General features: G+C 36.9%; 1 long non-coding RNA gene across 1 annotated transcript in view; it reads left to right on the forward strand.

Moving 5' to 3' along the window:
- The window catches only part of LOC132345838 (uncharacterized), a 707,158-nt gene that overhangs the window by 415,601 nt on the left and 278,175 nt on the right, over window positions 1-13,382 (forward strand). Inside the window, exon 3 of the long non-coding RNA XR_009495422.1 lies at window positions 9,936-10,005. This is a non-coding gene — a long non-coding RNA (uncharacterized lncRNA). The remainder of the gene's footprint in view (window positions 1-9,935; window positions 10,006-13,382) is intronic.

Raw genomic sequence — 13,382 nt, forward strand, 5'->3', positions numbered from 1 at the left:
CCCATTCTATTGTTTTCCTCTATTTCTTTGCATTGATCCCTGAGGAAGGCTTTCTTATTTCTGCTTGCTATTCTTTGGAACTCTGCATTCGGATGGATATGTCTTTCCTTTTCTCCTTTGCCTTTAACTTTTCTTCTTTTCACAGCTATTTGAAAGCCTCCTCCGACAACCATTTTGCCTTTTTGAATTTTTCTTGGGATAGTCTTTATCACTGCGTCTTGTACAGTGTCATGAACCTCCTTCCATAGTTCTTCAGGCACTACGTCTGTCCGATCTAATCCCTTGAATCTATTTGTCACTTATACTGTGTAATCATAAGGGATTTGATTTAGGTCATACCTGAATGGTCTCGTGGTTTTTCCTACCTCCTTCAATTTAAGTATGAATTTGGCAATAAAGAGTTCACAATCTGAGTCACAGTCAGCTCACAGTCTTTTTTTTTCTGACTGTATAGAGCTTCTCTATCTTTGGCTGCAAGGAATATAATCAATCTGATTTTGGTATTGACCATCTGGTGATGTCCATGTGTAGAGTCTTCTCTTGTCTTGTTGGAAGAAAGTGTTTGCTATGACCAGTGCATTCTCTTGGCAAAACTCTGTTAGCTTTTGCCCTGCTTCATTCTGTACTCCAAGGCCAAATTTGCCTGTTACTCCAGGTATCTCTTTGACTTCCTACTTTTGCTTTCCAGTCCTCTATAATGAAAAGAACATCTTTTATGGGTTATAGTTCTATAAGGTCTTGTAGATCTTCATAGAACTGTTCAGCTTTAGCTTCTTCAGCATTACTGGTCAGGGCATAGACTTGGATTACTTTTATATTGAATAGTTTGTCTTGGAAACAGAGATCATTCTGTCGTTTTTGAGATTGCATTCAAGTACTGCATTTCAGACTGTTTTGTTGACTATGATGGCTACTCCATTTCTTCTAAAGGATTCTTGTCCACAGTAGTAGATATAATGGTCATCTGAATTAAATTCACACATTCCAGTCCATTTTAGTTCACTGATTCCTAAAATGTCGATGTTCACTCTTGCCATCTCCTGTTTTACCATTTCAAATTTACCTTGATTCATGGACCTGACATTCCAAGTTCCTATTTTTTGGGCTCCAAAATCACTGCAGATGGTGACTGCAGCCATGAAATTAAAAGACGCTTACTCCTTGGAAGAAAAGTTATGACCAACCTAGGTAGCATTTTGAAAAGCAGAGACATTACTTTGCCAACAAAGGTCCGTCTAGTCAAGGCTAGGAGAAGGCAATGGCACCCGACTCCAGTATTCTTGCCTGGAAAATCCCATGGATGGAGGAGCCTGGTAGGCTGCAGTCCATGGGGTCGCTAAGAGTCGGACATGACTGAGCAACTTCACTTTCACTTTTCACTTTCATGCATTGGAGAAGGAAATGGCAACCCACTCCAGTGTTCTTGCCTGGAAAATCCCAGGGACGGGATCCTGGTGGGCTACCGTCTATGGGGTCGCACAGAGTCGGACATGACTGAAGTGACTTAGCAGCAGTCAAGGCTATGGTTTTTCCAGTGGTCATGTATGGATGTGAGTGTTGGACTGTGGAGAAAGGTGAGCGCCGAAGAATTGATGCTTTCGAACTGTGGTGTTGGAGAAGACTCTTGAGAGTCTCTTGGACTGCAAGGAGATCCAACCAGTCCATTTTGAAGGAGATCAGCCCTGGGATTTCCTTGGAAGGAATGATGCTAAAGCTGAAACTCCAATACTTTGGCCACCTCATGCAAAGAGTTGACTCATTGGAAAAAGACTCTGATGCTGGGAGGGATTGGGGGCAGGAGGAGAAGGGGACAACAGAGGATGAGATGGCTGGATGGCATCACTGACTCGATGGACGTGAGTCTGAGTGAACTCCGGGAGTTGGTGATGGACAGGGAGGCCTGGTGTGCTGTGATTCATGGGGTCGCAGAGTCGGACACGACTGAGCAACTGAACTGACTGACTGAACTGATGTAATATTGCTCTTTACAGCATTGGACTTTACTTCCATCACCAGTCATATCCACACTGGGTCTTGTTTTTGCTTTGACTCCATCTCTTTATTCTTTCTGGAGTTATTTCTCTACTGATCTCTTGTAGCGTGTTGGGCACCTACTGACCAGGGGAGTTCATTTTTCAGTGTCCTATCTTTTTACCTTTTCATGCTGTTCATGGAGTTCTCAAGGCAAGAATACTGAAGTGGGTTGCCATGCCCTTCTCCAGTGGACCAAGTTTTGTCAGAACTCTCCACCATGACTCATCCATCTTGGGTGGCTCATAGTTTCATTGAGTTAGACAAGGCTGTGGTCCATGTGATCAGTTTGGTTAGTTATCTGTGATTGTGGTTTTCATTCTGTCTGCCCTCTAATGGATCAGGATAAGAGGCTTATGGAAGCTTCCTGGTGGGAGAGACTGACTAAGGGGAACACTGGGTCTTATTCTGATGGGCAGGGCTATGCTCAGTAAATCTTTAATCCAATTTTATGTTAATAGGCGGGGCTGTATTCCCTCCCTGTTGTTTGACCTGAGGCCTAGCTATGGTGGAGGTAATGAAGATAATAGTGACCTCCTTCAAAAGGTCCCATGCATGCACTGCTGCACTCAGTGCCCCAGATCCTGCAGCAGGCCACCATCCACTCACACCTCCAGCAGAAAACTCCTGGACACTTTAATATACCACTTGCCAGAAACCAGCTTAGGAAACTGCTGGATTTATCCATTGGTCTTCTAGTTCATTTTACAAAAACTTTTCATTTATTTTTAGCATGTCCAATTGGATGGATTTCATATAAATGTGTGGCTATCCAGTTTCTCAGTAAAATTCAGATCTAGGAATACCAGGCCTATAGGGGTTGCTTCCTTAGATGAGCTATGTACTTCCTAGTTTGCCAAAATCTAGCCCATTTTCTCATTTATATTGTAAAACTGGCATCCATAGGCTTTTAGGTTTGAAACTTCTAGGACCCATTTCACAATCCCTTGTTGATTCAGTGGTATTCAAAAAAGAGTTGTGTCCAGCTCAGGGACACACAGGGCCATTCACTAGATTCCAGAAGGCAGTATTAGAACTTTTGTTTACAATTATTTTATATTAAAATGAGAAAGAAATTATGCTTTGTTAAGATTTAATAGACCCGTTGGTATGGTGCCTATATTTATTATATGTATCAGATGGTGATATGTCATATGTGGCTCAAGGGTTATTTGAAGAATAGTAAGCTTTCCACATTGTGGAGCATTTGACAATTCCACCAGCAATTTTAGGTAACTTTCAACGTTGTGTGATATTAGAGTTTAATTAAAACTAAGGATTATATGATAAACTCCCAGAGAATGGAAGCTGACATTAAAAGATACCTATAAAGAATAAAGGTAATAACTAACATTGATAATAGGCAACAAGTGAACAGACTTAGCTGGCTGTATTCATAGAACAGTCCTTATCAGCCACATTATGGGATAAAACCATTATGATCTGATAAGGTCTGATAAGCTGTCCACTAAAAATGAATTTTTCAAGGTAAAAGCAACATTTTAACATTGAGAGTGAAGTGCTTTTGTACTATGAAAAAATATTTTGAAAAACGATACTTAAAAAAGCTTTCATTATTCTATTCTGAAAGCCATAGTGTGTTAGTTTTAAGAGGAAAAATGCCTAAGACCTCTCCTTGTCTCTCTCATACACACATATACACTTAGATGTAGAATCGTTGAACCTGGTTTAAATATTCCAAATATAAAGCTTCAGTGTATTTTTAAGTTATTATTATTATAATTATTTTAATGTACTCCTTCTTGAGAATTTTTCAGGTACAACAGTAAAACTTTCCACATAAATGCTAGGTTGGATTAAAAAGTTTTTATTATTGGAAAGTGATTCTTTGTTTTATTTCTTATATTTGGATCCATAAATATATTTGTGAAGTGTCTTTTTCCTTGCTATGAAAGTTGTGAAACCTAAGATTTTAATTCAAATAACCTTATAACCAGGAAGTTTAAGTGTTATACCATAGTTTTAAAACATAATTTTCAAAGCTACTACTATATTCAGTTAGATTTTCCCTTAAAAATAATTACTGTATTTCGTTAATTATAAGATATGTATTGTAACATCTCTAAATTTAGAGTACTGCTTTAGGATTGATGGGTAGCATGTGATGATTAAATTGGCAGTATGTTTCCTTTAGTAGTGCATGAAATAATATATTTTACATTTAATAGAAGATAGCACTAATAATGCTAATGATAATACCCTTAATGAGAAAAGTTAATTTTGTGCAATTAATGTATTAATAAATGCAATTCTGAAGTATTTTGATTTCATGTTTTTATAAAAAGTACACTTTGTACATTTCATTATCTTAAAAGGTTTATAAGGTGTAAAATATGTTGCATATAAATAGTAAGTGTATATACTTTGTAAATATTAACATAATGAATGTGTATCACATAAAAAGATTTATGGATATGACATAGAATAAAAAAATTTGGATCCATAGCTATAGCTTGTATATCATATTGTTAGTACTTTTTCTTTTTTGGAAATCTGATCAATCAATATAAAAACAAAGAAAGGAAAGACTACAGTACAGAAGTGGATCTGTGTCCCTCTTATGGACTGGACCTGCTTTGGTGGAAGAGAGCATCAAAGGTAACAGTAATGCTCTACTTCTTTAGACACCTGTAGCCATATGGGTTTTCATTTTATTATTATTCAAACATATATGTGTATTACCTAGACTTCTGATGTATAATATCTTAAAATGTATATTTATTAATATGTAGTTAAGGCAAGAGTACTGGAATGGGTTGCCATTTCCTTGGCAACCAGGGATCAAACCCTGGTCTCCCGCATTGCAAGCAGACGCTTTACCATCTGAGCCACCAGGGAAGCCCATGATAATAGTTATTTAACACACAATATATTGTAGTAGACTTTATACTGACATGTGCCACACCATTTAATATATTATTGTTTCTGTATTGTTCCAATATTTTTTTTATTTCTTATTAGTGCCAGGCACTGTTCTTTGATACTAAGACATGGGGGTGGAAAATCCAGAATTCTCTTGTCTGAGAGCTTACATTCCTAGAGAGACAAACAATGAAGACGTAAACAAGATATTTCATAAAGGAGGAAAGTAGAATCAGGAAATATAGTGGAGTTGATTGGGTTTAGGCTGTAATACATACTAACTAGGGTAACTGTAAAGGCCTGAGGTTTCAGAGATTTCTAAATGAAATGGATTGGTTCTCTAAAATGCATCCCGAATCTGTATACTCCTGTTCCTCTCCCAAGCAGGATAATCTGTGTCTTCAAGTCAATAGCAGTTTCTTCTCTGGTAGCCTTGTTATTAATACATTTATACCTATGACCTGTCTTTCTTGACCCAGAGCCTTTAAGTCAGGGGATTTCAGGTTTCCTGGGACTTTGTCTCCTTATTGTTTTCAGATTTATGATCATCTGTCTTCTTAGCTGTGGTTGATGACGTTCAGGTGTAACATGTTCTGTTAAACCAAATGAAGCCCATTCTGTACACATTCTCACTTCATAGAACAAAAAGACAGTAACTTCTCTCAAGGAGCTAGGAGCTGAGATTGGGAGATTTACTCCCTTCAAAGGCAGATTTACATGACCTGTTAACAGTTTGCTGGGTTCTTTGGTCTAGACACCACCTTTAGAAATTTTTATTGTAATAACACCTACCTACTAGGAGCAAGGCGACTGAGCACACCCATACTAGGAAGGAGAATGGAATCATCTTATGTTTACTCTGGCATTTTGACTTCAGTAATGTTCTCTTTTGAAATGATTGCTAATGAAAAATATACACCTATAATTTTTAATCAACTAGTTTCCCTGACATCCTGCTTCCTGAGGTGAGCCAGTACAGTAAATGGTGATGGGTTTTCTCCAACATATTCCTGGAGGGAGAAGACAAGTTGCGACTGCTCAGCCATAATGTTTCCTGTTTCAACATGGCTTGTTTTGTTTTAAATTTCTCAGTGTTCCTGGCCTCTACGTATAGATAATAAACATTCTTAGCTCTAAGCTTTTCTCTTGAGTACACAAATCATCAACTTTTGTTTATCAAAGCTAAATGGAGAGAAAAAATGAAAACATTTCCTAGTGATATTTAGCTGTAATCTTACAACTGAAACCTGAAACTCCTACAGTGTAAAAGTATTAACTGCGGGCAACACGACTGAGCGACTGTCTGAACTGAACTGAACTGAACTGAAGATACCTTGTGCAACCACTGACCTTACTTGCAGGAATGTGTCTCTTATTTGTCAATTCACAAACTCCCAGGAAATTTGTTGGTTCTGCTGAAGATGGTTGTCTAGCCCAGGACTATTCCTGTGTCCATCTTAACTCCTCAGTTTGTTTTTTAACCCTTCCCTGGAATCTAGATTTGCCACTGGCAGCAGCAAGTACCTTGGCTCTGTCAGTGTGACAGCTCCCATCACCACTAAGCTTCTAAACATTTCATTTGTACTGTTAGGAAAATCCATGGTCCTCCTGGCCCTTTGAATCTAAACTCCAATGATGTTCTGTTTTTACAAGTATCAGTGAATTCACTCGGACTTCCAAAGCCCCAATTCTAGTCATACACTTTGGAAGAAATTGTTGATAATACTTATTGACACCTCTTATGGTGCTTATGACTCCTTTTATTAATCCTCTTCAGATTAATGAAAGAATATCTGGAAAAAGATAAACTAATAAATTGACATGATCCAAATAAGACTTTTTTAAAAACTTGTGCTTATATGAATATGGCATTCAGTAAATAGACTTTTAATTTACCATCATTTTAGCTATCCTTTCTTGAGCTTTTACAATTTGGTGCCTCACTCAGAGCTTCATATGTGTATGTGTGTGTAAAATATATATACATACATATACAATGTTATTATGCTGTGTGTGTGTGTGTGTATAATGTAATGCATTATGTTATCATCAGAATTTCCTTTTTGGTAAAATAGGAACAATATATGTTTTCTAGGGGTTTGCCACAGTACTGAGGTAACACTCAAAGAACTTGGCACATTGGTAATCTTTCAATAGGGCTGCTATTGCTATGATTTTGATTTAGTGTTGTTTCTATCATTCTTACTTGATAGATGAGGAAACTATTTCACAGGAATTAACTTCCTTCAGAAAGTTCACCTAATATGACAAGATTCAGATTTGAATCAAGGAATAAAATCCCGGTTTCTGAAATCATATTCCTTCTACCTAGGCATTTTGATTCTTTTACTTTTTGTTTTGTTTCAGTGAGTCAGACATATGCCTTCTTAAGTAGTGTGCCTTATGCATACTCTCTTTCCTTCTTTTTACTTTTTTTTTTCCTACCTCTGATCCACTTGTTTCTTTCCCTAGCAGAACTGAGCACTTCTGTCTGATGTACCTCCTGTAGGAGAGGCTGGGCTGGGATGGGAAATGAGATTAGGAAATAACCTGAGGAACTTTCTCTTTTCATACCTGGACTCATTTCTTACCTCTTCTGCCTACTGTAGATCTCTGAGTTGATTTGCTAGTGGTAAAGAATCCCCCTGCCAGTGAGGATATGTAAGAGACATGGATTTGATCCCTGGGTCTGAAAGATCCTCTGGAGGAGAGCACGGCAACCCAATCCAGTATTCTTGCTTGGAGAATCCCATGGACAGAGGACCCTGGAGGGCTGCAGTCCCTGGGGTCGCAAAAAATAGGACATGGCTGAAGTGGTTTAACATACACAAATGCACACGCACATCATGTATGTCAAAAAGTATGCTTTCTTATTTAAGTTGCATTTGTGAGAACATTCTCTCAAATACATGAAACATATTTGTATTGTTGTTTTCTTATTTATCAGTAGCACTTTAAATACCATTATCACAAGTGCCAGAGGGCTCAGAGCCAGGACCTGGGTAAAATGAATGAGATGCCCAGGGTGCAAAATTTAAGGAGACTCATTCTGTGTGTGTCGTGCCAGTGCAGAATCTCTGCACCTCTGTGCCACAGCCTCCTTAAAATTTGCACCACAAAAGCTTCACTTGCTTTCCCTAAGCCCACGCCTTAGGAGTACCTCTTTATTTTTTCTGAGAGTCCCTTTCCTTAGATGATTCCTGGGTTGAGAATGAAGGCACTTTTTTTACTTTGGCTTTTTCATAATAATGGGCTTAATTTACAGCCCTCTTGGAATTTGCCATGACAGGATAACAAGTTTAAAATCAGACAACGTGCTACTAAGGGCCAGGTGTTCAAAGTATAATAAACACCTCCCTAAAGATTAGAAAATGAATATTTAACTAGATGACTCCATTTGATTTCCTTCATTCATTTTTTATTATTTCAGTGAAAACGTTCTTGATAGAAATCACATTGACAGGATTTTAATATCTTCTGGTAAATGAAACCTGTCATTCTAATGGGCTTATTTCTTGACAGTAGCATTTGGTAAACTTTGGTGGCCACTGATTTTCTTTCTAGCTAAGACTAAAGGAATTCCTTGCACCTTGAACATCAAGAGTACACAATCTGTCCTGAGAGGCTGATAATTATGATGAAACTGGTTATATTAATTAGGTCATGTTTACAAAGAATTGGATGATTTTTTTTAAGTAGGAAAACAAAATAACCTCATCTAGGGAAGCTTTAAGTGCTTAATTATTGTTATTTTCCTTTCAAAGGCAAAGAAAACAATCTTGCCCATCAAAACAGTTTTATGCAGAGAATGTTAGGTTCTTTTCTGAAAACCTAGGCCCAAGAAGGGAGGCTCTCTAGAGGTGACATTCATTAAAAAAATTAGCAGTTATTTTGGGAATAGAGGTCAACACACGTGGCTTTACATTTCCTCTGTGTCTATCTTAAGATTGTAGTTCCAGAAATGCTAATGTAGTGAGAAACATTTTAGAGCTCCAGTATCAGACTTTGTTAAGTATTTTCCAATAATCACAATTGATAGTTTGCATCTGATTTCCTATCAGAACCCAGAGAAAAGTCCCAAAGTAATGCAGAAAGCCTGATAAAAGCATCAGGTTTCTCTACACCCTCTCATATGCCTAAATGTTGTCTTGTCACCTTCATTTTCATGCTTATGCTGGAGAAGGCCCAGTGTAATTTTGTTGTCGCTGTTGTTTTTAACTTGTGCTGCCAACATTAAGGGAGATTCACAAGTGTGTTGCTGTTTTTTGTTGTAAATTCTCTAAGATTCTCATGGAAGATTGAACCCAGTGTAAAGGCATACTCAGGGGACACTGACACAAAATAAGGTATCCTGTTTTGCAGCTTTCGTAATGCTTGTTTCATTGCATTCCTTTGCACTGGATTGAATTAAAGCTGAACCTAAGATAAATAATGACCTTCTGATTGTCTTTCTATAAATGATGAAATGTATACAGTCACTCAACAGAGAGACAAATAAATAGCTTGCATGACCTTTGGGAGGAAAGCAAAACTATTAAAAGCTAGAGATGTGGTTTTATAAAAAAAAAAAAAATTTAGTTTGCTTTTTGTGTTTTTAAAAGCATTTTTTTTTTCCTTTCCATATCATGTTTGTTAATGGCTATAGTGACAGGAATTGTATTTCAGAATCTGCTCAAATCCTCATGGAAACAGCAACTGAGACTGAAGAAAAACTGGCTCTATCAGGTTAATCTAGGATTTCCAAACTGAGTTGAGATCAAAAAAGAAACCCAAGATTTCCCAGTGAATGGGGATCTTGGTTTTATTTATTCAAAGCTCTTCCATCACCACTCCTGTATGATGCTTCTGAAATGCAGAAACCTGTCACTTCGGAGATAAACTCCTAATCCACCTCTGTCCTTGGCATTCTCTGTGTTCAGTGGGCAGGTCTCCTTGGTGTGGATATTTCCTATCACTTATTCTCAGCACTACCTTTGTGTCATAAGCTGATAGCTTTAACTGATGCTTTTCTTGTCTTCCAGATTCAACGAAGACATCCAGACGGTTCCGCACAGGGTTTTGAGAGCGGCCCCTGTTGAAGCTCTTCTCCAGGTAATCCCCTGGAATGACAGCACGTGTGTCATAAGCCAAAAGCCTTGCTCCTGTGTTCATCCAATCAAAGCATCTGTGAGTGCTCCTCCCTAAGTGAATATGCAATTCAACAGTAGCCTCATTTGATAATTTTTCTTGTTCATAGTCAGGATTTCAACCTTTCTTGCTGCTCATGTATATATCGGGGGAAAAAAGGCATGTGTTTATCAAAAAAAACAACAGCTGCTTCTTCCTCTTCCCAAGCTAAGTTAGTTTTCCAGGGCCCTCATTACACTCAGTGTATCCCTTACCATAATTCTCCCACTGCTTGATTTCATCTCTAGGCCAAGAGCTTCTTGCTAATAAAGATGGTGCCTTAATAATTTTTTTTTTTTTAACCTCCAGTGCCTGACATATAGGTGCTTAAAGAAAGTTGTTCAAATGATTGAATGAACTGATGAAAACAGAAACCTTAAAAAAAATATATTGATATCCAGATATAAAGTCCACCATTTGTGACTCTAAGTTTTGATTTTATATGTTTAGTTTTTTCATTGGTGAGATCTTGCTTTCCAGCTAAGCAACCATGCTGACTTGGCTATTCTGTTAAATACACATGTGACCACATGTCCTTTCCCTTTCTGGTATATATTGATACACATTTGCGCAGGAGAAAGAATGTTCATATTGGAGGAAGACTTGACATGTTCTAATGAGGCTGACTATCTCAGAGCTGGTAGTTCTCACCCTGAGAATTCTTCCTGTCACCCAGTGTGTTTCAGTCAAAGCGTTAGCCAGTTGGTGAGCAGGATTTTGGAAAAGTTCCAAGCTATAGTTAATTACGTGCTTTTTCAAAGCTCGACTGTCTTTGCTGCCTTCATGGATGCCTTTTCTCTATTTAGCATGTGGTTTGTTTTGCTTTTCTGCATATCTAACCCTATTACAGCTTTCTTTCATAAAATCGAAACATACTATAACATCGAGGCAAATTACACATTGCATTAGATTTGTTCAAAGGTTTTAAAAAGGCAGTGAGATGACATATGTAATAACACTCTGAAAACTATAAAGAATGCTACTGCTAAAAAGAATTTATCATTTAATGTCATTCATTTCCCTTTTTAAAATGTCTGAATTTTGAACCTGTGACATGTATTTTTTGTGGAGTTTGGTGGAATTTTTGGTCTTTCTGGTTTTTGTACAAGATGAGTTATTTATATGTAGGTATATATGTGTGCTTTCTAGAGATTTCCAGGGTAGTTTTTTTTTGCAGTTCATTTATTTTGCTTTGGTTTTGCTTGTTCATGCCTGCAGAGAATAAACTTTATGAAAAAGCTGATACTTCAACTCTAAAAATGACAAGTCTGTGGGATTTGTAGGGGGGGTGGTCAAGAAAAAGAACAAGCTGAGGAAAAATTAAATAGTTCCCAAAGAGCATTTTACTTACTGAAATATAATCCCAAAGGAAATTGCTATAATGTAAAAGACTTGGAATAAGAATTCTTGGTATTAGGTACATGTAAGTTACAGTCAGAGAAGCTAAGAAATTGATGAGTTGTAGATAATCTCTGTTGCTGTGTTTGAAGACAGTTCATGGGTGAATTCTGAAATGGAGTCCTCTGTTGAATAGATACTTACTTTGGTAGCCTCAGTATTATTGATCCATTGAAGATAAAGAGGAAAATGTTCTGATCCATATGCTAAGAATTTGCTTTCTGGGGAAGGTAGACATTCTCAGGCTTCCTAATTTTTCATTACAATTGTGAAGCCCGCCTAGGAAGACAGAAATGTAAATTATTAAAGAAACTGAGTTTTTGAGCCTTGAAGCAGAATTTGCAGTACTCTGCAAATTTTACAACATCTTGTTTGAAAATACACATTTCCCCCATCATGTTCAGAAACAGAATGAAAGATAATTCACTCAGGAGTGAGAAAAGTTAGCCATGACACTAAAACTCAACTGAATGTTTTAAAGTATAGGTTGGGTTTTAGACACTTCCTTTAAGAATCAGAGATTTGTAATTTGAACAGCTGGCCTGCTGTTTGCTATTATGTCAGTCCTAAAATAATCTGTGGGAAAATTTAATGTTGTTATTAATATTTTAAATCTTTTGGTATAGATAAGCTGGTATAATAATGCTTAAGTTTTAAAATCATACATGATTTTTTTTCTTAAAACATCCTATTTTGTGTTATGACATGAATCAAAACTTTTTTAAAGAAAAGAATAAAGCTTGGTATATAGTGTGGGAGAATAAGCATTTTGCTTTCTTCTTCCCTAGATCACACACTAACTAGTAGGTAAAGGTGAGGGTTTTAGGACAATTCAGGCTAGAAATACATTCTCTTGACCATTTTTCTAACTGTAAAATATTGACCAACTACTTAATATCTTCAAATTATAGTTTTTCAACCTGTAAAGTGGGAATTATAATAGAAACCATCTTTTGAGCTTGTTATAATGATTTAATCAGGAAATAGATTGTAAATGGAGTAGTGTCTGGAAAAGAAAATAAATACATCGGATGTTCATTTATTCTAGCATCTCTGTGAAGGATACTGTGAGAAAAAGGTAGACTTTTTTTGACTCAAATGCTATGGGCTTTTGCAGACTTAGTAAGATATATCCAAAGTAGAACCTTTTATTTGTGTGATGACAAGTATGTCAATATATTTTGCTCCCAATTTTCTTTGGTTTGGAAGTGAGGGCTGGCAATACATATGTTCCAAGAGAAGTAAAAGTGTGACAAGGTCTTCTTTCCACTTTGACTGAAATGCTCATTAGTTCCTGCTAATGAGAAAAGTTTAGGTCAGAAGCCAAAAGAGTACATTCTCAGGATAAGAAATGAGAGGGGTCAAATAGCCAAGGTTAAGAATCAGGAATCCAGGTCAAATAGTGACAATGGATAATGTAGTATTGAGAATCAGATGGCCACAAGCAGAAGGTATATTATACTCTTTTGGAGAAAAGACATAAACACAAATTGTCACAACTGGAATGAATTAAAGCAGTGTGTTCCCTGACATCAGGCAGAATATCATTAGAAGAGTTTCCTTTGGAGTTATGACAAAAGTTAATTTGAAGCATTTTTATTTCTTGGATGCCAGATAATAGACAAATTTGCTTTAAAAGCAATATGCCTATATAATATACAAAATATTTGCTGGGTGGAACGAGAATAGGGACAGGATCATGTTACAAGATATAGTTAGCATCAGAGGTGCCTTTGTGAAGATAGGTATTCTACTTGTGATGCCTTGTATGAACAAATGCCTCAATTCGTGTTTGGGTTTGATGACTCATTTATTCATTCATTCACTAGTTTATTCATACATTTTTAACTTATTTTATTCCTGTTAGATAACACGATTATACCATAATCTTTCTCTAACATTTT

This window comes from Bos taurus, chromosome 7, assembly GCF_002263795.3.
Source record: "Bos taurus isolate L1 Dominette 01449 registration number 42190680 breed Hereford chromosome 7, ARS-UCD2.0, whole genome shotgun sequence".
Taxonomy (NCBI): domain Eukaryota; kingdom Metazoa; phylum Chordata; class Mammalia; order Artiodactyla; family Bovidae; genus Bos; species Bos taurus.